Here is a 26,593-nt window from a genome sequence, read left to right as displayed (position 1 = left end):
GAGTTTTCCAGGAAAGGAAAACCCTAGGTTCAAGACCTTCTATGAAATGAGTTAGTGGCAAACTCATATTTAAAATGTGAATGCACATCCCATAGGAGCACACTTACCAACAAAATGATGTTTGTTCTGTGTATGTATGTATTTGTTTCAATCACAAATCTAACAAACAACCTTTGAAAGATGGTTTTATCTTGATGTACAATAAAGTTGGAGGATCTGAGAAGAGTTTCCTGCCCAGCTCTATTTATATCACAGTAGTATCTGAGTGCCACTCAGAGCTTGATTAACTTGCTCATTCAGTCCTGCAAACAGGGCAGTAACATACCAAGTTGGGTTTAGAGTTCGGAAATAAAGACACAGAGGACAGGTTAAGCAATTTTCCCAAGGTCACACTCAAAATACCACTGTGCTCACCCACAAGATTCTCATGCCAGACTAATGCTTTATCCCCAAACCCGTAATTTTTAGTTAAGTATGTAGCAATATTTATGTTATCACCTGACACCACAGCACTGAGACTTACTGAACTTTTCATTAAAGCTGTGTACAAGCACTGAATTCTTACAGTGTCAATCTGAAGTAGTGGTCACTACTTTGTCTCTCCTGTAGGTTGTGACATCGAAGGACATATTAGAAAGCTGACATGACCAAAACTCTGCTGAGAATAAGCAAAGTCCAGTCATCGTCCTTATCCCACCACATGCACAGATTGGGTCCCCTGTGGAGGACACCAGGTTTCCAGACTCCTTTTCATTCGGTTTAAACATTGGATGCTAATATCTTTGTGCAACTTATTAATCTTGGTGAAGATCAGCATTTTTCTTTTTAGTGCAACTGAGGTGCATTAAAACCCACCAAGATTTACACATCACATGTGGTCCTCTCTTAAGAAGCTCAGCTGTAAAAATAATTCTCATCACACTTTACAAAGTTGACTGTGGTGTTAAACTCAGCAGACATTTGGTGAAGTGCACTCCTGGACAGGACCAAATAGTTGTTAAGCACGCTAAGAAACTGTTCTCTCATTCAAATAGAGGCTACCAAAATGGTTTTTGAATAAGAACTCACTGGGTTTTCTTCACCCTTTCATCTTGTCAGGAAATCTCTGTGAACTTCCCTCCTCTCCATTTGCTTTCCTTCCCCTTTCTCTGCTGTCATTTACCAGCCGGGCTGTTTTCTTCAAAGTACCCTCTAAATGTCACAACCACCAAACAACCACAGCAAATAATGGAAATGCCCTAGTAACCCTTCCCAAAGCACTTATACACCAACACTGAATAATTTGACCTGCTCTCATTCTAGGGAGCATTTTTCACTGTAGTAGCAGAGGAAAGGGAACGGTTTTAAGATTTTGTTCCCTTTTCTCTTGGTTCTCTTTTGATGTAAGACAGCTCTACAAACACGAACTAGAAAAACCCTACAACCCAAACCATATGCCCCTGGGAATCAGTGTGCCAGCTAATACAGAATGAGGAACGTTCCCATTTCAAGTGCCATTGCACATGCTTCAGTGTGTCCCCCTTATTATAAGAAAATCACTTGGAAGTTCTCAGGGACCTCTGAACCAAATAAGCCATAACAATGAAAGGCTTGGGTAAAGCAATGGTGTCCACATATTTATCTTTAAACTTGGGGCTTCACCTGGGAAACACAGTTTGTAAGACAGGATTTCAGGCAGAATTCCAGCTCTTACTTTGGTTTTAAAAAAAACAGAAGTGTTTCTAAGAGTCGTGAGAACTGTTCTTTTCCTGTCTGATTCTTTCTAATATATCAAAGGACACTTGATCTAAAGGCCCACACTAATAGGCATTCTAACGTGTTAAAGTATGTTAAGATACCCTACTTGACTAATCTTGGGATTTCTGTATCATTTTATTCAGTGTTGGTTAAAGTTCTCATCTCCCAAACAACTTGTTTCTCTCTCTCTCTTTGATCACTGATAAATAAGAATTTCAGGTTATTTAGCATTCAAGATGTGCCTGAAGCAATATCCTCAAACCAGCTCCTACCAAGATCAGAAAACAAATATTTAAGTCAGCTCTTAAGCTTTGAAGATGATCTTATTGCAGACCTAACAAGACCTCTAGATCTAATCTAGACCAGAGCTTTGGTCTCTGCCCCTTTCTCTTTTACAGGGACAGAACAATACCGAATGTGGTCTTTCTCATAGTACTTTTCCCTCCTTCCCTTCAGGCTTTTCACTGTACTAAATTTGCCTTACCCTAAACAAGCAACATTGACTTTATCTACTCTCACTGGAGAGACACTTTAAACCTAACCCGAGTTACTCACTCTTGTCTCACACGTCAGGAGTGAGAAGAATTGTTCAATGAAGCTTTCAGAGGTGTGGATTTAGTGATATACTTATCTGTTCACACATAAACTCCTTCTGAAGTGCTCCACATCTATGGAGAACAAAACAGTGGCACAGATGGTGTGACCAAACCAAAGGCTAGGAGCTTCCTTGGACATGACTGCAATATGCAAGTGAAGGAAATTCAGAAGAAAGAAACATGAAGGAACAGCTCCACAAATTAAGCTACCTATGCAATTAGGTAATGAGGAGAAAAAATTGTTTCTGGATCCCATCTGTGACTTTTGAGGACTGACATAACCCTCCCCTGCTGCCTGCAGCGCCTGTTTGACAGCCTCCCACCAGGCCTGCACTGGAGGCTCCTCTCAGACCAGCTACGGCAGCCAGGAGCTGGAAAATATTCCTCCCCTTCCCACCGTAGCTTTGCCAGGAAAAGCCTTTTCTTAGGTACAACTAAACCAGCAGAAGGATTCATTGCTAAGGATTCATCTGCTCAGAAAACAAGCAGGACCTATGCTGGACAGAGGACGTGAAGGCTGATGGTTGGAAGGCATGGTTCAGGGAATAACTCTGCCAACATCCCCTTTGAAGGACAGACAAAGCCCTGTTCTTCTCACTGTGCAGTCACTCAAACTAGCTGCCTCCCAGACACCATGTGGCAGCAAGTTCCCCTGATTAATTAAAAGCAGTGTAAGCAGGAGACGTTTGCACTCCCAGTCAGCCTCCTCTGTGTCTTACACAACTCCTAAGGAGACAAGTTGGCCTTGTGGTTGATGGTGATGGGCCAGTCTTGCTGGAAATTGGTTGCTGCAACACCCGTGCTACTTATATGCTGTAGCCCTTTGTCTCTCTGGTCTGTAGATTTGTGGCAAGGGCTTTCTGGGCATGTGTGGTGTCCACTATAGCATGGCTCCCCTATCAGCTGTGGTTTCTGAACTCTTACACAAACAGTTGCTAATGATAAGAGAACCTTTGTTCTCAGTGTATAAAAATAAGCAGTTAAAAGCTTTAAATGGTCAGCTTTGGCCTTCCCCAACACAACGGCAAAGCAGTCAGTGGAGTTTGAAAGAAGCAGGCCCAAGCCCTTGAGCAGTGCCCTCGCCCACCTACCCACCCTTTCTCAATTTTTATTGCAGCCTCTTTGGCTGCACAGAGCTCTTACCACAACTGTTAATACACTGAAGGTCATAATTTCCTAACCTGCCCTGTTGGCTTCTCCATGGGATTTACAAGCTTGCTCCTTCTCCTTCTGTTGATCTGATTTCCATGTGTATGAGGTGAGGTGAGAGCATGGCCATTTCAAAGCCTCGGAAATGGACCTCCAGCACCCCAGCACCAGGATGCTGAAGGAGGGCAGAGGAATCAGCATGAGAATGTTATCCTAACACCTTGGCAAGAATGGGAGCCCTCGAACAAATGTTTATTCAGAGACAGAGGGATGGCCTAGCTGGGGAGCATTTTATTTTTCACTCCTAGGAGTGTGAAAGGAGGATGCATAAAGAAATTTACAACTCACAATTCCCCTCCTGAGACCCGAAAGATGCTACAAAGTTGTGGAAAAACAAGAGGGTTTTAAGATGAGTGTGGGAATTTGCTGCTCACAGTGAGCTTAAACCTGCAGCATGTTCTTCTGCCTGTATTCAGGCAAAATTCAGACAAAAAGTTGATGTTAGTAGAAGACATATCAGAAAAGAGCAATGGGATTTTATCCCGCCCATGGCTTTCAAAATCAAACAAAATCCTTCTTTTTTGTGGCTGAGAATACTCAGAGGCATGACATGGTACAGCCGCGGAGCTGTGCAAGGAGTGAGATATCTAACAGCAATCAGCAAATCTGGTCAAGTAACACAAGTTACCATCTGCCTAGGAAAAGCTGTGAGTACTTATCTGGTGTTCTTGAAAGAGCACATGGCATATTAATTAGTGTCAAAAAGTAATGAAAGGCTAGCCCAGTGATTACTGCTGAACCAAACTGGTGGCTGCTCCTGCTGCTGCTCAGTGCAGAAAAATGCAGAGAAGGTTCTTGTGCTCAGGTCCAGCCTGAGCTGGTCTCGGCTGTAACCTGGGGAGATGCCTTCAACTTCCAATAGCCCCTGTCCTCCTATCCGTCATGTTTTCCCCCAAAAACGCAACCAGGGAATGTGCCTTTTCACATTAATATATCACACCTTTCTCCTGGACAAGTACACATATAGGTTTTATATGTATGTGTATAAATATTTTGTCCTTCTTTAGGAGAGTTTTGCAAAAAGCAAGCCTCTCCTGCCCCCACAACATTTCTTAGGAGACCACTCCATTAGTAGGTTTGACTCTCATAAAACCACATCAAAATATAATTGGAACCAACTATACCTAGACAGGCTTATTGAGACCCAGAAAGACGACTAGATATTGCTGACCTGAACACCTGTGTCTCCTAGACCATGGAATTTCAACCCATTCCTCTGCACCGAGCAGGGCTTTCACTTTGGAAAGATGATAAATTGCTATGTCCTGGTGGAGATTAAAAGCATGTAAACAGACAGCATGGCCTTGACCTATTTCTCATACATTTCTCACAGGTGAATTCACCCAGTTTCTAAAGTTTACCTACCTGTCAATGATAAGCAGTTTACATTAGTTTCCTGTTTTAACCACCAGCCTCTGGCTACTCTGTGTTACAGGGTCATACTTCTCCACTCCAACTCTGAAAGAGGTTGTCTTTCCTCCATCTTGAGAAGAAGTGAAGGGAATGATGAGGCTAACTTGGATAACACTCACCTCAGGTAAACAAGTCACCAAAAATTAGGCTTCTCGCTTATCTTAGCGCTGCAGGCTCCCTTTACAGTTAGAGACAAAACAGGCACCTGTGGAAGACAGTTTTCCCACCTATTTTAGGATAGGTTGAACTGCCATCTGAAAGTGCTTGTTGTGTCTCTGCTGGCAAGAGAAGGAATATGGAATATTAGTTTGGATCTGCAACAGCGTGAGTTCCAGGCAGCAAATGCTGGGTGAGAAGGCACCTACCCTTACACTCAGTAGGTTAGATGCCTCCAACTAGCTGAAGGAATCTGTGACAAATACCTTTGTCGTGGAGGAATGTTCGCCTTTTTAATATTGCAACCCTTCTAAAACTACTCAGAGAAAACCAGCAGAAGAGATGAGACCATATTAGAGGCTATCTGCTTGGACACTCTTCAGCTATGTGAGGGCAAAACAAGAGCAATCAGAAGCAGCTGCAATGATTTTGGTCAAAGGACTAAAGCTTCCAGCCTGAGCTAAGATCCTGCATACATGCTGGTCACTCTGGCTAGTGCTACGCTCACCAACATCTTGGAAGATCAGATGATAAGCTTGCACATCCACAAGGAATTTTCCGCAACAGCCACAGGCAAAAACTTAATTCACTGATCCAACCTCAAACTGCCTAGGAAGGCATTGCAATTCTCATGTTACTGAACACAGAGCACAGTTGGCTACTGCTTTTGGTGGCAGTGAAATTGCATTGAAAAATCAGATCACAGACTTAAAGTACTCAAATAATTACTGGAAGCCCTGATGACCCTTTGAGTTCCATGCCTGACTAGAAAGTATCATGTACAAACAACTGATAGGAAAACTGAACCTCAGAAGTTCATCTTCCTTACCAATATTATAAAGTGGCATTCCTGATTTCTTTATAAATTATCAAGCTAAGACTGTATCTGAAGATATAGTCAGACAACCTGAACTGGTAGTCTGATCTGGTACAGCAAATCCCACTTGGTTTTGATTTCAGCCTCTTTATTTCCACCACCAATAGTTAATATTTGACATGCAGGGCACTGGGATAATTATCACTGCATCTGTTTTCTCTATTACAGAATGCATTTTTAGCCATATAATCACTTACAATTGGATGGAGGATTCTCAGAGTGTGTTTACCAAAGAAGTGTACTGAGAGGCATCTGTTTCATTTAGTCTGGAAGGAAAAAAAATAAAAAGTCAAAATTGAATACTTACCCAGGGGCAATGCTAAAATTACAGTACATACTGAAGTCCAGGCTACTACTCTATTAAATCCATTTTTAATGTCTCCCTGTTAAATCTACTAACCTCTCATGCACCAGACATGCACAGATCTCATGAGCATTGCTGCCAATGCTAGGAAGCAACTGATGCTAACCAAGAATAAAACGCAGCAAAATTTAATTCCCAGACTAAAACCAGCTTGTATTTTGCAGTGTTATAATAAGCAAACTCTAATTAAGTGTACTAAGCAAAGCTCTGGCTTGCAGAAGCTCTGCACAGACTGCAAAAACTCTGAAGGGCAGGAGATGCTTTATTTGACAGTTTCTGCTAAAGAAAATAAAAATAAATACTTATACGGAACATTCACATAACCCCTTGCTCATTTCAGAGTCTGTGGTTTGCAGATCACTGCAGAAGAACTGAAATTACAAGACTTGGCTAAGTGATTTCCCACATATCTGTCTCAAAGTCTTGTTGTTCTTTGAAGATGGAGGAAGTTTCAAGTATTAAAACCATACATAAAATCCTTATGAGGCACTGTGACAAGGTACTCCGTGCTTGCAAGGAGATGGAGAACTGAAGATTTATAATTTCTTCCATCTTTTCTTGTGCTACTAGTAAAACATTCTTGTATACGGAGATAGCTTCCTCTCTCCTTTCATCCCCCTCCCAGTTCCCTGCACAGAGCTAGCAGAGTATGACCTTGGGCTGCAGAGCAGGGACATCCACAGCTTGAGAGATGACACTTCGCAGGTTATGGGCATTCAGCTGTGCTCCACACTACACCATTTAGCCTTCTTGTAGAGCGTGGTCAAGTGGTGTGGCCCAAACAGCCACCACTTTGGGGAAGATCTGGGCAGACGGGACCAGAGGTGGCTGCAGCCTGACTCTTCCAGGGAGCTGCACAGCTCTGCAGGGACACAGGGACATACACCATGCCATCCAGCTCGCAGGTGGGGATAGGTAAAAATTTATTGCCTTCATTCCCTGGCAAACCCCTGCCTGTTGGCAATACTCTCTATTTCAGTGGGCTTCTCTAGCAGCAAACACAGAGGTGTTACAGAGTTTGGGACAGGGTTATACCAAGGGTGAAGCCCTAGCCTCAGGGGCTTGTGTCTAGTGCCGTGCCACTGTAGCCTTTGACAAGAGGACTTGCAATGAAGTGAGATGGACTCTCACACTGCTTTTTATGCTGATGATCACTTGACTGGAAAAGACCACAAGAAACCTGATTTAATTCAACCTGGTTTGAACAGACAGTGGGACTAAACGACCTCCAGAGGTCTCTACCAGTGTGAATTATTCAATGCTGCAGTGATTTCATCCCCTTTTTGTTCCTCAGTTTTCCTTAGTTTAAGAAAAAGTCACCTCAGGTTGAATGTGACTGTGTTCTTTGTATAAAGGCAACCTTGCAAGCATCCCCAGGAGCAAAGAAACAGCACCCCAGGCCCAAACCCCAAAGGACCAGGTGTACTAAGTTAAAAACACCTCTTCCACTGGGGACACTCAGCTCATATATACATGTATATGTCTTGTTGAATTTCTTTGGCACTGATAGCTGCACTGTAGAAGCAACTGTCCAAAGAGGTTTCTGACTTCAAACATTTAATTGTCCAATCCAGAAGTTGTTTAGCATGGGTTTTACATTTGCATGAAACCCCAAGATGTATGGTGACTTCCAGTAGGATCTGGAGCTATCTATCTACCCAGAGCTACCAGTGTTAACTGGTGTTAATAAAACACCGTGTAATATTTCAAGCGCAGCTCCATGCTCATTTAATGCTGTTTAGAAAAGCAAACAGCGTGAGGTGAGAATTAAATAAAAGCACATGTTTCGACGTCGCAGAAATGACCATCAAAGATCGACTTCTCGTTACTCAGTCAGCTGGCTGCTGTCAGCGTGAAGAACGAAGCAATTCCATTTTTTAATGCCATGTAAATTATACTGCTGTGTTGTGATACATCAATTAAGTTCTTTGAATAAATTAATCAGAAAATTCTGTAAGGATGCTTCTTTGCTTTCTGAAGGGAAAAATAATAAACCCAAACACAAACCCAGGCTTTGTGTTTATCTGGTGGTTTGTTTTCCTCTGGAGTTAATTCATGGGTTGAAGTCTCCATGCATATACATTCACACATGTAAATAAGGAATGAAAAGCTTCACTTTCTGTGTGAAAGGCCTCAAAACACTTCTCATAATTTAACTTAATAGATGTTAGCAACATGCCAACTAAATAAAGTGCCTTACACACATTTAGATGAAGCATCAGTTTTGCAGCTGACTAGTGCTCCATTATTTCTACTAATTACATATTTATCTGCCTTAAGGAGTGGTTTTACTATTGATTCAACTAGAAACAGCTTGCACAAAGCCAAAAATAAAGCAGCATTATGAAGTCAGACTTTTACATGCAAATACAGGATCCAGTTAGCAATGGCATAAAGCAGCAGAGTCATGTAAACTTCACTAAGAGCCGTACCACCTCCTCGCACAAGCAAAATTGTTTCAGCTCAGGTTTTAACATGAAACCAGACAAGCTGGTTAAAATCAGATGAACTTATGAATAATACGGTACGTGTGAACATCTTCTGGTTAGTGTAAACACATCAGCGCCACACAAAAGACCAAGAGTCAGCTTCACAAGTGCTGAATATCATCAAAGCTCTCATCATCGCATTAAGAGCTTGGCTCATTTGTATTGTCAGGGAGTAATGCTGTATTTTGAACAGAGCCTAATTTATCAGAAAGTAACAGACTCTTCTCTCTGTTTTTGAGCACAGAATGAGCTGAGGTCAAATCTTGGTTATGCCCAAGCTCTGCAGTAGCATGACCTGAGTTAAAATATGGTAAGAGTCAACACCTTTCCTCCCTCATAGTTCCTCAATAAAGCTTAGATCCTGCTGATTTTTAATGCTTATGGCTTCTCAGGAGTGGCTCTGGCTAACTGAGAAAATGAGTGCAATGTTTACCTGATGCACAGAACTCTCAGATGCTGGTTTTGCTCAGCCTTTTCCAGGTCACATTTGCTTCCATTACGTTAACTACTGAAAGGTACATACTATCCCTTCTCTCCCCTAAAAAAAAAAAAAAAAAAAAAAAGGAAAAAGAAAACATCACCAAATGCTACGGATCCAAATCCCACCCTGTACAGACCGAAACACCGATGCTGAAAATCTACAGAGTTGCACTGATTCATGCAAACAAGTAGCCTAGAACTGTTCCCTGTAATAGGCTCTGAAACTCAGAACTCAAAAGGGGAAATCACAGCCAGGTCAGGCATCAAAAGTTTCCCTCTTGCTAGTGATGAACCAGTGGTTTTATTTTATTCTATTAATCTACGTGTTTAGGGATTTTGACATCTAGCAAATAAAAGGTATGTATGTGAATACTGTATACAGAGAAAGGGTTATATATGGTACCCTTCTAGTATAGGTGCTGAAAGTGTATGCACACACATGATTAAATGTACAATACATGTCATATATTTTCAAGGGAACATGTGATTGTTTCTTTAGGAATAATGAACAGGCTGAAAAGTTCCCCCATTCCCTTGCAAATTCAAGCCTCGTCTGTACTGCATTCTGGCAAAACCTCTAAGCATTAATGCTCTTAAACAATGTGTGCTCGGAGAAAAAGGACGGACGGATTGAGGGAGGGGAGGTTTGTAAATATTGCCCACAAATCATTCAGTGCTCCTTTCACAGCGCAGTACTGAAGCCAGACTAAATTAGCAGTCCACTTCCCCCGCTCTCCTTCCCACTCAAGTCATGTCTGTTTACCCTCAGTAATGACAAAACGTAGACAACTGTCTGCGAGGACTGTGGTGACATTGGCACACACATACCAGACAAGCAGAATGTTGTGGGAAACAGAGATTGAAGCATCTTGATATACGAGAAACAATTATCATGGGAATTGTTGTTTCTCAATGCAACAGCTATAATAAATAGTTGCCATATGCTAAGCACAGATGCCTCCTTGAAAAGCAGCCCTGAGATGGCACAGCCCATGTTCTCCAGAGTCTGGGGCTTTGATGAAATGACTGGCTTTTTGCAAGCAGAACTGCGGCCCCATGGAAAGGTATCTTGGGCTACTGAAGGGTTTAGGAAAAAAAAAAAAAAAAGTGGCTCAGTATCAGCTTGGTGTTTTGCTGGTGGGTTTTGCAGGGGAATCTGAAGCCGATCCCTTCAGGCAGGTGAGAGACACTGCGATGCCACTTTGTAAACCTGATTTCACCTCTGCTTGCTTCTTTCTTCAGGCACAGAAAGCCTTTTCAGGGAGAAGTACCAGGTGCCTGCTTTATGCACGTATCAGAACAGCAAGACTACTTAGTGCACTGCAGGGGTTTGGGGCTTTGTTTGACTTCAGGACTTAGGGACAGAATACTTCGTATACGTATATGTACGTACATGCACACATCTATATGCATCTTGACCATATATCACAAGATTGTTCTGCCAGTCTTGATAGGAAAGAGGTTGCTGTTTTTGTTTCTGTTTTTGTTTTTGTTTTTGTTTTATAGCAGAGGAAGATAAAATGTGAAGAAAGCCTCCGCCTATTTCACTCACACATCACGGGCTGATTGCACTGCTCTGTGTAGAGAGCAAAACAAAATGAAACAAACAGGTGAAGATAAACCTGGCAGACCAACTTACCCAGTACCGCACTGTGGCTGGCAGGACTGGTGCTATTTTATCAGCAATCCTGCTTTTGCTTGTGCCCAGGCCCTAAGTTCTTTAAAACCCTGTTTTCTTTGCATTCACAGAACCCTACAGGCACATCTCGAGCCTTTTCTCCAGCACAGTGCAAAGGACAATTTAAGTGCCTAAAGAGGCTGAGAGGGCCAGGCCCTGGCCCATTAAATACACGAAGGCACTGAACTGCCAGATTTCAGTGAGAGTTAGAAAGGTAGATTCTTATGAAACAAACAAATAAAAAGTCTTATCTGTACCATTAGTGTCAAATATTAAAAAAATTCAACAAAACACCCTCCAAAACTGTCTCTGTATTTTTCAAGACAGTAAAGTGTGACTAGGTTTTACAGCACTCAGCACTCTCAGCCAACTGTTAGTAATATCTGCTTCTGCACTTGTACTAAAAGGGGATTACAGCCTCAGTCTGGACATCTAGGTGTTGTCCTAACACATCTGCTTAACACTCAGGACTTCACCGCCAGCATACATGAAAACCGACACTCAAACAGACCCTGTTAAGTGAGAAATCTGGATGAAAATCCAAACCCAGCACCGATCTGTGTGTGTGCGTGTGTCACTTTAAGAAGAGGGAAGGGCATATATTTGGAAAGCCAGCTGTAAAACCCTTAGATAGGCTTTCGAAAAAGCCAGCCCATCATGCACAGCAGATGCTGGCTTCATAAATGTCACAATGATGTAACCTGCCGTACTGTTCGGCTGACATAATTTATGTGTGCTATCATACAGAATGCTAATAGTTTTTAAAATACATTTTAAGAAAGTTGTTAACCAAATTAATAAAGCATGTTGCAAAAATCTTGGCTGGTGTTTCACTTCTCTTATGATTAACATACGACAATGATTAGCAGCTAAAAGAAATTTCCAATAACTTCTAAAATTTGTCATTCATATGGTCCCTTTTAATCAGAAACTTTCTTTTATCTGAATTCAGTTGTATGCTTTGTTAGGAACTATAACATCAACAATACCAGGAACTTCCTTATTATTATCCCATTTATGCCAAGGATTCTGATTGCTACCCCCCACTCCCATCCCAAATTTAAAGGAAAATGGAAAACTGTTAAGGAAAATTAAACCCTGCCGAGTGGTTGCTATGCATTTTGAATAGTCCTTTTGTGCATGTATTATACATACATACATACTACATGAACCTTTTATTGGCTAAATTTGTATCTAGTGTATGTTTATTAAACAGCCAAAAAAAAAAAAAGAAGCCACTGCTAAGAGGCTGCTGTTTTCAGCTCTTGTTGCATTTGCAGCAATACTTACAAGATAGCTGAGTAAAGGACAAATGCTCAAGTATTAATTTTTTTTTTAGTATATGAAGACTTTAGAGCTGGACACTTGGAATTCTCAGAAGTTCCCCTGTTTCCAGGATCTTTTGGCACTCTTTATGAAACCTTTGAAAGTTTATTTTATTTTTATTTTTTTAATACAACTTATTGGTCATGACAAATAAGCAAGATTTTTAGTCTATTAAAAATATGGTACTACAATGACAGTATCAATATACCGGCTATTTTAACTCTGTGAATTCCACAGCAGCACTTTATCTGAGGGACGTATAGATGCTGATCCCCCTGCTGCACCTGGCTCCTTACAGAGAAGCCTTTTCAGTCCCACAAAGCTGAAGAGAAGGAATGAAATTCTACACTGGCACCACGGTATGCTTAAATTTAGACGCAGGATTGGAGCCACTCTGTAGTCTTTACTTAAACTTCTTCACACAACATTTGCACTGAAGTCAAGGGAAGCACCAGCTGGAGTAAGGAGCGAAGGATTCAGCCTCTAGGTAACACTGTGCAGAACAAACTCACTAGTGAAATGAGGCTGCCTTTGGCTAGGGTGCCAAGGGAGAAGGAGAGAAACAAAACCAGATGAGGAAGATAGAGAAGTGATGTCCAGTTACTCCAAGGTGGCATTCAGCTGCTGTGCACAAGTCAGCACTTGACAGATGTGAAAAGTTCCAGGGGATGTTCAATAAGAAACAGCCAGGACCCTGGCTTTACAGTTTATTTGAAGGAGAAGTTTGGGCGCATCAAACAGCATCCACGATGGACCTCAACTGTGTTCATGGAGGGCAGAAAGGCAGGAAAATTTCCTCCTTTTTTAATTCATGCTCATTAAGGAGGGCAGTTTCCTTCTGCTTCCTCTGGATGAGAAGCCTTACTCTGGAGATATTTGCAAGCAAAAATTGTCACACTCTGACAAAGGGATGGGTTAGAAAGCCAGTAGCTGATTGAGTTCATGACAAGATGTGTGTGTTCCTGAACGTTAAATCATGGTGTGTCCAGGAGAAGTGACACAGAGCGCTCTATGTAATAGATCAAGTTGAACATAAGGGCATTAATCTCCTGCAGGAACCCTGCCCTAGCCTCCCTGTATGGCTCCTCCCAGCTGAATACACTGCTCAACTATCAACATAGAGTATGCTTCACGAGCTAAGAGCTGAAGTTTTTTTCCAAAAAGTGCAGCTCCAAATGACTTCCTTGTATATCTTCTTACAAGCTAAGGTTGAAAAGGTTTTACAAGCACTTTTATAATACACTGCTTGCAAGGAGCTCCCCAGGAATCCCCTGAACCTGGACTCTAGCATAAGACAGAGTCTCCAGCATTCCTCGATGACAGCAACGACAGCTGTGCTCGGAGCACACCCTGCTCCGTGTGTCAGCAGAGCTGCAGCAGCTGTGAGGCAAGACGGCCAGAACAACCTCCCCTCACCAGCCTGCAGCTACCACGAAAGTGCGATGCATGTGTGGCATCAACGTGTCCTGCTATGGCTCTGAATGCCACCACAATGAAGTACTGAGGAGCTGAGGAGCCAAAAAAAGACAAGATAAGTGCAAAACTGCTATGGACGTTACCCTTTGTTGTTACCATAGGGCTTCTCTACAGTCAAGTGAATTGGACACCTCATTTGTAAGCACCTCAGACAATTTATTTCAGATGTTACGCCTGTATTTTCCTGTGGCATATACGACCTTAAATGTCTTTGCACACATTATGGGTAACAGGTATCTTACAGCATTGTTCTGAATGGGAGCTATCACAACCATCCCCAAGCAATACCTGCTGCTCACATCACTCACTCAGCTTCCAGGATGGTGGCTGCTTCTGACTGTGCCTTTCGTTCACCTCTGCAGTCCCTGATAACTAATTTCTGATGGGCAGTGCAGCCTCCTGGGTGTGCGGCTCAGTCTGCTGGGCCCAGCAGCTATTGTTAGCTCTGCTTTCTGACAAGTCTAATTCAGGACAGTCTCTTAAGCTTGTGTCTGCTGTGTCAAGAGTTCCTGTAGAGGGATCTTCATCTAATCTCCTCAGGGATATTCTTAAGTGTCTCGTTTTCCCTCTTGCTCCTGCTCGGGCTTTGTCCCTTTTGATTTGCGTGCCAGCTAAATTCTCAAGTTGACAGCAGTAGCTAAGAATCTGGAGGTAACTTCAAGTATCTCTTCCATAGGAGGAAATTCCTCCTACTTTCCTCAGCTCTGCTTTGCAGGGACTGAGCAGTTGCCTTGGCTAATTACCTTAATTGTTCTGCTCAAAGACAGACATGGTGTCTGTGCTCGACTCTCAAGTTTTCCAAGGTAGGAAAAAAAAAAAAAAAAGAATAACCAATGGTTTCACACATGCAGTGCATGTTTTAAATAGGACCAAAACTCACAACTGACGAACTATGTCCATGTTCAGAACAGCTTCTCCTCTGCAGCAGGTTTTCCTCACTGGGAGTAGACACAGGAACTCTGTATCTCACTACATTTTTGAAGGAGACAAGTCATTAGAAAAAGTGACATGAACATCAGATTCCTAAATGCACACACAAGCAGGTAAGAAAGTGCACAAAGTATCGAGGAGTCAGAACAGCAGTGAAGTCACTAGGAGGTTGAAATTACACTCCGAGATTAAATTCCTACAAGTCTCACGAAAATGGGCAGCTGGGTTGAGGAAGGTGCTTCTGTTTGTGCCCTTATCAAAGGTATTAGCAGAAGCTAAATCTTATGAGATGCAAGGAATCTATACGTGAGACACAATGTCTGCCTCAGTCAGGGAACACTAGAGGCAACACTTTATTAAACACCAGAGAATATAAGCACAAAACAAGAGGTCCTGAAGAGATCATGCTCCTTCAGTTCCTTTGCTCTTTTCATGGAACATGTCTTAATTTTTAAAAAATTATCTTATGTGGCTGATTCTCAGCCTTACCCGTCTTGAACATTATGGGCTATTTTAAAACATCTAAACTGAAGAAGAAATACAAAGTATCATATAAGCAGTCAATCTACCTTATTCATCAGATGAAGTGTCTGTTACCACTTGTACGTTTTTCTGCTCCTTTCCACTTATTTAGTGCAAGTAATCGAAGAAAGATAAGTGGGAGAACTGTGCTAACAGTGTTCTTACATGGGCAATTGCTTTCTGAAGATAGCATTTATTTAATTTATGGCACTACCAACACTGCTGGCCAGGACTGATGGGGGTATTTGCAACTACATGAAATTTAGCCAAATATGTTGTTTTGCTAAGGATGAAATGCTTCCCAGCTACATATCCATTTCAACAATTTTCTGGTCCAGATCCCTCAAGTCACTTCCTATTACAGACAGACTGGAGAATGAACTGAAAGGTTCGAGTTTTCAAGGCTACACATATGAAAATCCAGTAACAAGGGATTTATTCATCTGGTTCTGACGGAGAGCCAGAAAATATTAGTAATATCAGGAATTTATGTGAGTCAAACAACACAAAGCATTGAATGAAAGCAATTTGTTCTGAGAGGAAGCCATTTTCGCATTATTTTGGTTTTGTATCTTAGAGTTGTTGAATTCGGCCCTTTCACTAAAATTTCACACCCTTTACTCGGTTCAGGAAAGGCAGAGATAGTGTATCTGTCTTCCTGCTATTACTGTTTGAGTGCTCACTGAAGTGGAGCTATAGCACTTTTTCTCTTCTTCAGTGTCTCAGGATAGTAAGTGATAGCATTTGAGAGGGCAAATTTTGAGTTAGGTGGATTCTTCTGTGTGAATCAACATAGTCTGCATTATCTCTATGGTTGGCCATGGATAGAGTTTGAAGACAAATACAAATGTCAAGCAGATTAGCTTTTCCAGATTGGTCACCAAATGAAAACTGAATGTCACAATATCAGTTTTCTTCACACGTGCTCTTTCTGTTTACGTGAGGGTAAACTTTGCTGATGCTTCCAATACATGTGTTTTTTATTGCAGGTTTGAAATATTAGTGTCACATCTATTAAAGTAAGCAGTAGAGAGAGGAACTAGTGAACAGCTTTGAAACAGCACAGAAAACATACACTCTTCACACAATTTCAGAAGACCAAGCTCTAACCTAAAGCCACATCTGAGCATGCATTTGCAAATACCCTTCTGAAAGCTGCCTAGATCCGCAACCAGACTCTGTTTCAGGATGTTGCCAAACAAAAATTAAACATCACAAATTCAGTATTGTGAGAAGTATGAATAACCGTGGCCAAAAATAGGTCTTTGGGGATATCACTTGGTCAAAGGAACAAGGCAACAATGACTGAGAAGGAAGAAATTTCTAGGAAAACAAAGAAACAGGATTCAAGGAGTAGGAATGTGTCTTCTGTTGGGGGGGGGGAGGAACGACACAAACAAACAACAACAAAATAACCAAACAGACAAAAAAATCAAAACCTAAAAAAAACCCAAAACAACAACAACCAAAACTCAAATGACTCCTTATCCCAAATACTTGAAAAAACAAAGGATTAGTAACTGCCTGTAAAATGCAATGCATTATGTGCTGATGTATAAGTAAGGAATATTGCAAAGAACCAGGAACCTTGCCATTTTCAATAGAGAATCTATGGTTTCAGAAGTTCATTAGTTCCCAGTCTTGTTACCATTTGTACTTCAAAAGCAAAGGCAGACAAAATAACAGCGCTCAATACTACCAGATGGGTAATCCAAATTCTGAATATTCTGAAGAAAAAACCTTCTGTATACCAAGCGGTCTTTGCAGTTATCATAAAATGTCTTCATTAACCCAGATATGACAGCAACTTTTATCTCAAAGTAAGAGTAGTTCTATCTAAAAGAAAAAAAATGCAAACCAATAAATAATGTTTCAACTGAGAAAAAAAAATTCCTTGGAACCTGAAAGAGCAGGTTTGAAGGAGACACTAGGTACGTATCAGCCAGGGAGACAAAGGGACAGAGCTCACGTATCCCGACAACTTGTTGATGGATATGCTTGCCAAAGATAATTTAGTGCTGACCACAGAGCCGAAAGCAACGAAGTAAAAATCAATAGGCATCCAAGTGGTGCTGTGTAGAGCAGTTTTACAGAGGACAGCAGACATCAAAGTATGCGGTGAGAGTGAGCTGTGGCCTTTTCAGCCCTCAGAACTGAATTAAGTCAAATGCACATGGTTTCTTCATACAATGCTAACAGGATAGAAGGAAGACTTAAGCCCATCAGCAAGAACAGAGCAACAGATAAACCTCTTTGACTAAGGCTTAGTTTATTTAGTCAGATGGGGGAAAAAACAGTCCAGCAAAGCCCCCCTGAAACCATCACTATCCCATCTGTCTGTATTATTAACAAAGACTTGTCCCAGGGCTGAGTGGTGTTAACAAGGCATCTCTGCTCTTTTGAACTATAGGAAGGTGCACAAAGTCAGAAAGTTAGAATATTTACCAGACATAAGCAACAAAAGGTGGTGAGAAATACAAGAGGATCCACTACCAGCTTTCATTTTGAGAACACAAATGCAGACCACAAAGTCCAAGTAACAAATTTTTTTCTCTTGACCCATCAAGAAGTCAAACCTTATCAAAATCCTGATTAAAAGATGGTGTGCATGTATGTAAATCACAAAGGTAAAGTACATTACAGACTTCTCTATTGAAGTGTGATCCTCTCTTTCTGGCTAACCACAGACCACCACAAGAAAACAGAACTTCTCAAAGTACCATAAAAAAAGGGAAGATGTGTGTTATACTGCATGCTAAAACGATGGGTGAAATCCAGCAGTAATACAGATCTTGGCTGATGCATGAGAAAGTTGGAAAGCAGACACCAAACATCATTCCCTGACAGTAATATAATAGCAAGCCCCCCTGGGACTGATGCATGCAGGGTACTGATTGGCCTGCATGTCTTTTGGGGATGTGATGCTGTTAGTGTTTTTTCAGACAAAGGAAAACTGGGAGCCCTAGAACTCATGCAAAGAAAATGGCATTATCAATATAACTTTTCAGCATTTGGACAACCCTGGGAGCTTTCATCAGGCTTCTTTCAGAAATTACAAGAATTCACATGCCATCTGTTTGTCCCTAAAAGTGCAACAACTGATGCCATTATCAACTTTTCTCTGCCAAAAGGGATGAAATTGACTCCAGCCAGCTTCCCCCATGCAAAGATTGCTTATTCCAGCATGAACTGCATGCAAACTATTAAGCGGGAATTTGGAGATGATTCCTGCAATGTGAACTCACTCTGCTGGATCCAACAAGTTATGGCTGGACAACTGATGCCAAAGGGAATTTGGACATTTAGTGGATGCCTGAATCATCATCACCCAAAACTGTCTTGACGCTTATGAATTACAGATGTGCAATGTCCATTCCTGCCAAACTGATGAATGCTTATTCATTAGTAATGAATTCAAATGCACAAAGATATGCAAGTTCCAAGCCATACTAACCAAGTGACTGATGGTAGAAAGCAACAGAGTCTGCAAGATCACTTCAGTGAAGATTTGGCACAGAAAGACAAAAAAAGTGAACAATCATTACCTGAAATACCATGTTCAAACAGTGTAGTGTTATACAAGACCTGTGAGGTAAATATCCAACACACTTCCACAGGGGGAAAATACTGTGTTGTTTATTGATGGTGTATTTAAACTTACCCCACTTGTGTTCAGAGTCTCTTTTTTTAATCAAAAACTACGCAATCAGATAAAATGAGGACTGTCATCAAAAACATGCTTAGCAGCACTGAAGTACCCCACTGAGAAAGCTGTCACATCCAGATGAAGTCTACAGGTAGCAACACCTGCAAGGAGCTCCAGCAACAGGAACATCTGATCTTGGCTCTCCAGCTGCTGGCTGGACAAGACACTGACTTGGACTTTGTAAGATCTCCTCAAGTGGCTTCTGTTGGTAGGTGATCCAGCTGTTAAAAAAGGGTAAATTGTCCTTTTTCCCAATTTTTCCCTACATGGGAAGCCAGGCTTTGTTGGAGACAATAAGCTAGTGCTATCACCAAAGAAAAAAATAAAGTGGTCCTGCTCTCTTCCTGCCCTGATCACTCAATTCCATCATTGTGGTACCATGTACTATCTACTGACACAAGGGTTTGTGTAGCCATGCAATGAACCAGACTGGAGAAAATAGGTCCAGATACACCCTGCCACACACACGCCCCTCTCCTTCACAGCCTCTGAAATAATCTGAAAAGGTTATTTCCAGCTGAATCTGCTCCAGTGTTAGGTTGCAGAAAGGAGAGTATGGTGATGGGAAGAGAATAGCACAAGAGTGCGAACAAGCAGCCAGAAGCATAGGAAGTGTGGAACTACTACTTTTATCAACACTGACAACTTATTCTGGCTTAAAGCATTTGTCTGACTACAACCCTGGGATCTTCCAAATAGCATCTCATTTCAGTGTATATATTACCATTCCATAATCCTGTCATCACTGCCTGAAGCTGGTCAAAACAGTGTAAGGGAAGAGGGTTTTCTTTTTGGAAAGGAAAGGATTCTTTTTTTCAAAATCTAAACTCAAGACTTTCTTCAGGTATCGTTAGATGTGAAAAGGACTCAATACCTCAAAACTTCTGCACATTTAGATCCAATGTGATCCCTCACCCCCAAAATATGCCTCGCCTCATTGCCCCTGACAAACACTATTTCCTAATTACCAAGCACCAAAAGTCTAAATCATAGAACATCTTACTAGGAGAATGACTGAAGAAACTGAGAAGGAAAACCCAGAATAAACCTGGGAAAGCCCAAACCGAATGAAATGATTACACTTATTCAGAGAACATTTCACTTTCATGGCTTTTTGGTGAGTAATTAACCTAGCTTCATCACTCCTCTCACAAGTTACAGAAGCAAGAGCCATCACCTGTTCTCTTCTTTTCTTGAATGCCACACACAGTTTGTTGTCCAGGTCTGACAGTGTCCAAAACGTGTGCAGTTCCCCACCTCCAGTGGGAAAAGCAGCAGTCTTCACACAGTCCTAGATCCCTTATTTCTGCTCACCAGTAGTGTCACAGCAACAACTGCCAGACAGAAAATGTTAGGCCAAGGTTTTAAAATAATTTTTTTTCTGTCCACTAGCCTCCATCCCCAGAACACTTCCATTTTTACAATGTTGTAAAAAACCTTTAAACATTTATCTTATCCTTTTCATTTAGTTCATTTGGCTTAACTTGTTAGCTTCATTTCGCTTGTTTTGACTTTTGCTATTAAAATATTTTAAACACATTATATGAAACATTTATTTTTTCCATAATTTGCAATATTTCATCCCAATACATGTTAAAAATGCATCTTTGTGTATTTTAATATAAAAAGCATAAAGAAACTAACTCGACTGAAGTAAGAATTTCAAATTTATTGAAATACAAATATTCAATCAATCTGGGAATAAAACGTGGCATACTTACTCTATGACAAATATAAATGCTTCTGCTTTTCCCACTGATTCTGAAAATAAATATCCCTAATATTCATTTTCTGTGAATACCTACTTCTCAACCCTAAGGACACTGACTTTGGAGCAGCCATGCCTGGTACCCCAGAGCCCTGTCTGCTAGCTCAGTGGTACTGTGATGACGACCCTTTGGACAAATCAAGCAGCCTGTAGTGCTCACCCTGAGCTGCCACTCACTAGTAACAGTTTGACTTGTACTTTTTTGTAAACTTGATTGCTGGGCCAAAATTTTACATTCTGAGCTGCTGTCAATCTGCACCACTCCCTGACATCTGCATACTCATTTACTTCAGCTGAATCCAGAGTTTCTTTGAGATTTTTTTTTTTTTTTTTTTTTTTACATGTAAAGCAATCTCAAGCTGATTCAGATTCAGATTTTAACTTTCTCAGCGTTCAGGTGAGGAGAGAGGTCTCATTTTAATTCAGTGACTCAAATCCACCTCTTCTGTAAAAGCTCTGTCCCAGGCAGCCTACAAGATACTATAAAACCTGGAGCTCCAATAATCACTCTTCCTCACAGTCCTCTTCAAGAACTTGCATCCACAGTGCTGATAATACCAGAAACAACAAATTCTTACCCCAGGGAGGGACCTCACATTTGGGAGAAAGCAGGTAATGCTGTTCCCCTCTGCTCCCCAGCAGAGCCTTTCTTCAACAGGAGCAGGCACGCAACATTTTCTGAAAGTGACATATGTCTAATTGGCTGAAAGGTAATATTCAAAGGCCCGCTGCTCCTCTCTGAGCTCAGGGACTGCAGCTGGCAGAGTGTTAAATCAGTTAACAGTTGGGCCCATTACTGTGCTGCACCACTGCTGCTGCTGCTGCTGTTACCGGGGCTGCTGCCGAGCTTGGCTCATTGAGCTCCTCAGTCAATGGAGAAGGCATCTCTATTGTGCACCTCAAAGCATGCTCACAGCCCCTGAAAGAGAAACAGGCCCCAAACTACTGGGGCAGATCGTATGACAGGATTACTTGCTTGTTGTTCCTCTTTCTTTCTTTTTTTTTTTTTTTTTTTCGTCTTTAAAGGACTTCTATTGGACTACAGGAAGGAATTACGTGAGGGGGAGACCGTATTACATAGTGACAGCTGGAAAACTGGGGATTGCAGACTAGTAACAGAGCTGGGTTCCTTCTGTGCCTGCTGGACACCTACCTAAGGCATCTTTTAATTAATTTGTGCGGAGAGTGATGTGCAGAACTCAGGCAGAGCAAATCCTCCCGCAGCTGATGCTAGTGGCAGGCCGCCCCCCCCCACTGCGGCGAGGACGGGATTTTTTCACAAAAGCACACACAACAGCCCCACTCCGCAAACCTTAGAGCGCAGCAGTGCAATCAAGTATTCATTGTTCTTCACAGGATCCAGCCATCCAGACTGAGGAAATGTGTGAGAGCTGTGATCACGCAGAGCCCTCATCGTCTAACGCCTTAGCCACAGAGGTCTGATTCTTGGCTGGTAAAAATTGTTTTTTCTCTAATGGTGTTGCTAGGTATCACTTAGCTGAGGATCTTCCCTAGCAGCACAACAGTGCTTTCGTAACAATTTCTGATACCTACATCAAAGCATCACCAAACAGGTGATTTATATCTACCCCTCTGCTTTTTGCAAGCATCAGCCAAGGCTACGTGTACGCATCTCAGAGGCCTGTACGTGTGCTTGCAAGACAACCCGTAGTTTACCTTCCAGTGTTGTGGCCAGGCCACAGAACCAGAGACCTCCACCACCAGTTAAGATGAGGACAGTAACTGTTACAAAGCTATTCATGTAAGATAGCAAGAGTATCACCACCTGGAAGTTCAACATGACCCTTAGTTACTGCCCTAGAAATGCTCAGACGTTACAAATTTCTGGTAAAATATACGCATCTGCCTCATCTTACCGTGCTCTGTAGCATCAAAAAGCTTTGAAAGTATTCAGTTTAACACTCTTGCTGTTCAAGTATCACTAAATCCACACTGTAATCTATCTACTCAGCCACATGCAGAAATCAGTGTGATGGTTTAACCTCAGTCTAAAAATTGCAATTCTGTCCTGTGTAGAAATAGCGCTCTCAGTTCAGAACTGCAAACTCTGCTAGAGGCTGGGTAGATGGTGGCTTATATTACCAGTTTTCCTTCATTTTTCTTGATCAAGGGAAATTCAGGTTGTCAATTCTTAAAGGAAAGTGCTAAACTCCGCATTGTTTTGATTCAAAATGCATAGAGGCCCAGGTCTGTAAAACCAACAAAACCTACTACGAAATTTTTGGAAGGTATTAAAATTTGGCCCAATTTTAATCTATTTTGTGGCTCATTTGTACCATTCTGGCAATGCAAAGGGACACTGAAGTGGATTTAAAAGCAGACTGGCACCAAACGAGTCACCACAAGAGAGGGTATAAATTTAGAGTGCTCAGGCTCCATTGTGGTAATTGTGATAAACTGAAGATAAATGCCTTTATCATAACCACAATAAATGTAAGGTAAGAGACTCGGCTTGCTGCTCATCAAAAGCACAGCACAGCACCTCACAGTCACCATGGAATAGGAACCAACACAGGCACTTACCACAAAGCAGATGAGGCAATGCAAATCCCTACCCTTGCTGGCCTTGCAGTAATTTGTTCATGTGCTTGGCCCCAGGGTGAATAAAACCAGCCTATTGTGCCAGAACATCCTGAAATAGCAACATATGCTGAAGTTGTACATTATTATTAACACCTAGGATTATGTCAGTATATATCATATCTCGTCCAACTCTGCCACACGTCACGCAGTCTCTGAGCACACAGCATTATTGTAGCATTCAGTCATTTAATTAAAACAATAATTGATGTACAGGGTGAAAAAGAAATAGCCCTTTTTCTTACAACTCTTACAGGAGCCTACAACCTTCTCCTATGAAAAGATGGTACACGTATCTGATAGGATGAACTGAAAAACAAAAATGACAATAGGATTTTTGTGTGAAGAACAGAAGAAAAGAGGATTTTAGAAACATGAGAAGTGAGGGGAAGGGAAAAAAAAAGGCCATCCAGAGTGAAGGCTACAGGTACAGGAAGACTGGGAGAAGGCAGAAAGGACAGGCTGTAGGTGAGGCTAAAAACTTCACTTTTTGCTTCGTAGGAACTGCAAAGGGGCAACATGTATGAAAAGGATTTTGGTAAAACAGAGAAGTGGCAAGGCTGCATGGAAGGGAGACGAATGGAAAGATGGACTGGATAGTTTTTAGCACTGGGGCAGAGAGCTCATGGAAGTGACTGATGTCATCCAGGGACCAAAACTGCTGCCAGATTTGGCAAGGAGAAACGCCAGGGAGTACCAACACAGAAGACAAAAGACCAAGGCATTTCACAACCTGACAGTGTTTTACACTACCCAGCAGCTAGGCTTTCTGCAATCTAAAGGCTGTCACTTACCCAGTTACGACAGCACTGAGCCTAACCACCACAGCCACCTTCACCAACAAAATTCACTTATCAGGCCCTGCTCTTTTCCCTTTATATTTAACATGTGAAGAACTAAAGGACACAGCCTACCCGGCCCTCGTTTCTGGTATGCAGCTCCCGTTGGCACCGCGGCTGAGCTGGGGCCCTTGGTGTGCAGTGAAGGGCAATATGGTCTAGTGATCTCAGCAGGCGAGGGGTGGGAGGTGGGCACGCCTCGGTTCTCATGCCAGCTCTCACACTTCGCTTCTCTCTCTTCAAAATGGGAATACCACCTGCCAGCCCCACAGGCTTGTCATGAGGATTGATTAACGCTTGTAGACATTTTTAAGGGGGGGGGGGAGGCTCACCCGACAGAGCTGCAAAAAGGCTGCATGTGGGCAAACAGTTTGATCACTGCTGCTGTGGTTTATCATCACTTTCGCTCTACGAACTGAGGCCTACAGTCGTAAAGAGACTTGCGGCTGTCAGACACGAATACAGAACCCAGTAATTACTGAACAAGTGACTCTTAACCAAGGGAAAAGCTGCCCATCTCTAGCCTTTTGCTTGGCCCCAAAAATACCTCTGTAGCCGTGGGCTACAAGTGTTTCTGAGCCGTGCCGGTCACAGTCCAGGGGCTCTTACCGAACACACTTTCTAACCACCACCAGACACGTTCCTGCCCTTAGACCCGAGCCCGCAATGCCAGCAGCTGATCGCAGGCCCCACGTGCACCTGAGTTTCGCTGCAGCCTTCCACGCTCGCCCCAAAACTTACGGCCTGTGTTCTGGCTCGGCCCGCACGTGGAAGGAAAAGGCAGGGATGGGGCAAGCCGTGCCCACCCGGGGCTGCCATTCCAGAGCACAGATAAAAGTGAAACCTGAGCGGAAAATGTTTGCGGTGCCACTGGCAATCAAGGGCCGGGTTGTCCCAGCAACGGGAACACTTCATCAGCTCGGCTAACAGATGGTCAGTGAGCAACAGGCAGCATATGTTCCAATAAGCACTGACATCAGCACAGATGGAGGGTGGGCAGGAGGCTGGCCCTGAAACATAACCTGACATTTCCTTCTCATTTGGTGCTGCATTGTTATAACTCACACAGGAAGATTAGCAGGGAAAAGTGAATAGCATTAGAGAATCTGCTCAGGAACCGATTACTAACACTTCAGTGCAGTTTTAGATTTTTACTTAACCAGAGTGCAACATTGTTAACAACATTCAGGGGCAGAAAAGGAAAATGCAGTGGGTTTTAACGACGGGGCTTTATTTTCATCACAGGCAGGTTTTCCCAAGAACACTAATTAACAGATTGCCACCTTCTAGGACTCTAGATCTCCAGTTCCACTGATTTCTACAGCTTTTTCTTTTACTTCTTCCATCCCTCCCCCAATAGAATGCACTCAAATGCCCCACAGGATTAAATAAACCCCCACAACACATTGTCAGAAAGGGTATAACTTTCCTCAGCCCGCAAATAAACTTTAATGATTGCTACAAAAGACAGAAAAACTTACAGCCACAGAAGAAAAAGCTCAGGCATATATCCCTGCTGATGAGCTTGCAGTAAAAAAAAACAGGAATCAAAGGGGGCTGTAGTCCTTGGAAATCAGCAACAGATTGATCAGGGAGAAGGAATCAGTACGCAAACAGGTTGCATACAAGCTGTATATTTATAGTCTTGCATTGAAGAGAATGGGAAAGCTTGCTGGACGGTCCCAAAATGCCCCTTTGTGACAGATAGCAGGATTTCAAGCACATACATCCAAATGATGTAGGCATACAGCTTGTGTCACAGACAAATATTAAAAAAATGCAACATGTGCAGCAACAACTTTTTGTTACTTTGTGAGATACCTTTAGACAACTTTTCCTCCACTAACATGTGGGAAAGTTTAGCAGGTGCCTCCCTTTAACACTAGTGAGACTTGGATGTAGATCCTTGTCTTGTGTCAGCAGCAGAACAGGCCCTCCAGAGAAACCAGTCTTCAGTCCTGGGGGGACTGCCAAGCTGTTTTAGGGATGGCAAACCCTTGCATCTCTGCTCCTTGAGCCTTTCTTTGGCATGCATGAATTTGCTCAGAGATTTGCAGTCTGGATAGCCCTCTGCCTCCCCCCTATTTATTCCAACATTTTCTCCTCTGAAGCTTTACCCGGCTACTACGCAGTCCTATAACCCATTCACGTAAGGATCTCTTGCCCTTCTTCAAGCTGTAATACCTGTGAGAGGTGAATACTGTCAGCTCTGTTTTGGCAAAGGGCAGCACAGGGAGTCAATTGCCTATATTTTCAAGTGGCTTCTAATTTTGCGCACCTCAGTATTTGGCCTTGGCATTATTTAGTGGCCATGCACTACAGTAACAGCAGTGTCCAGCGGATCTAAGATCCATACAGACTTCTAGAGACAGGTAGGCTGCACTCCAGCAGATGACAATGGGTGGCACAGGAGTTGGTATGTCTTG

The 26,593-nt window shown here is 42.3% G+C and overlaps 1 long non-coding RNA gene across 4 annotated transcripts in view; it reads right to left on the bottom strand.

Moving 5' to 3' along the window:
- LOC310897423 overlaps window positions 1-26,311 on the bottom strand; it is a 46,673-nt gene extending 20,362 nt beyond the window's left edge. For 2 of the 4 annotated variants that reach the window (XR_014582324.1, XR_014582325.1), the window contains exons 1-2: window positions 24,909-26,311; window positions 6,186-6,254 (exon numbers count right to left, since the gene is read on the bottom strand). This is a non-coding gene — a long non-coding RNA (uncharacterized lncRNA). Of the gene's footprint in view, window positions 1-6,185; window positions 6,255-9,274; window positions 9,380-20,136; window positions 20,357-24,908 lie in introns of those variants that run through there. The other 2 variants (XR_014582327.1, XR_014582326.1) reach the window with 2 other exon arrangements.
- Between the last annotated feature and the right edge of the window lie 282 nt (window positions 26,312-26,593).

The sequence above is a fragment of the Anser anser genome (genome assembly GCF_964211835.1).
Source record: "Anser anser genome assembly, chromosome: 3".
NCBI classification, from domain to species: domain Eukaryota; kingdom Metazoa; phylum Chordata; class Aves; order Anseriformes; family Anatidae; genus Anser; species Anser anser.
The sequence above is the reverse complement of the archived record's forward strand: the minus strand, read 5'-3'. Positions and strand labels throughout refer to the sequence as shown.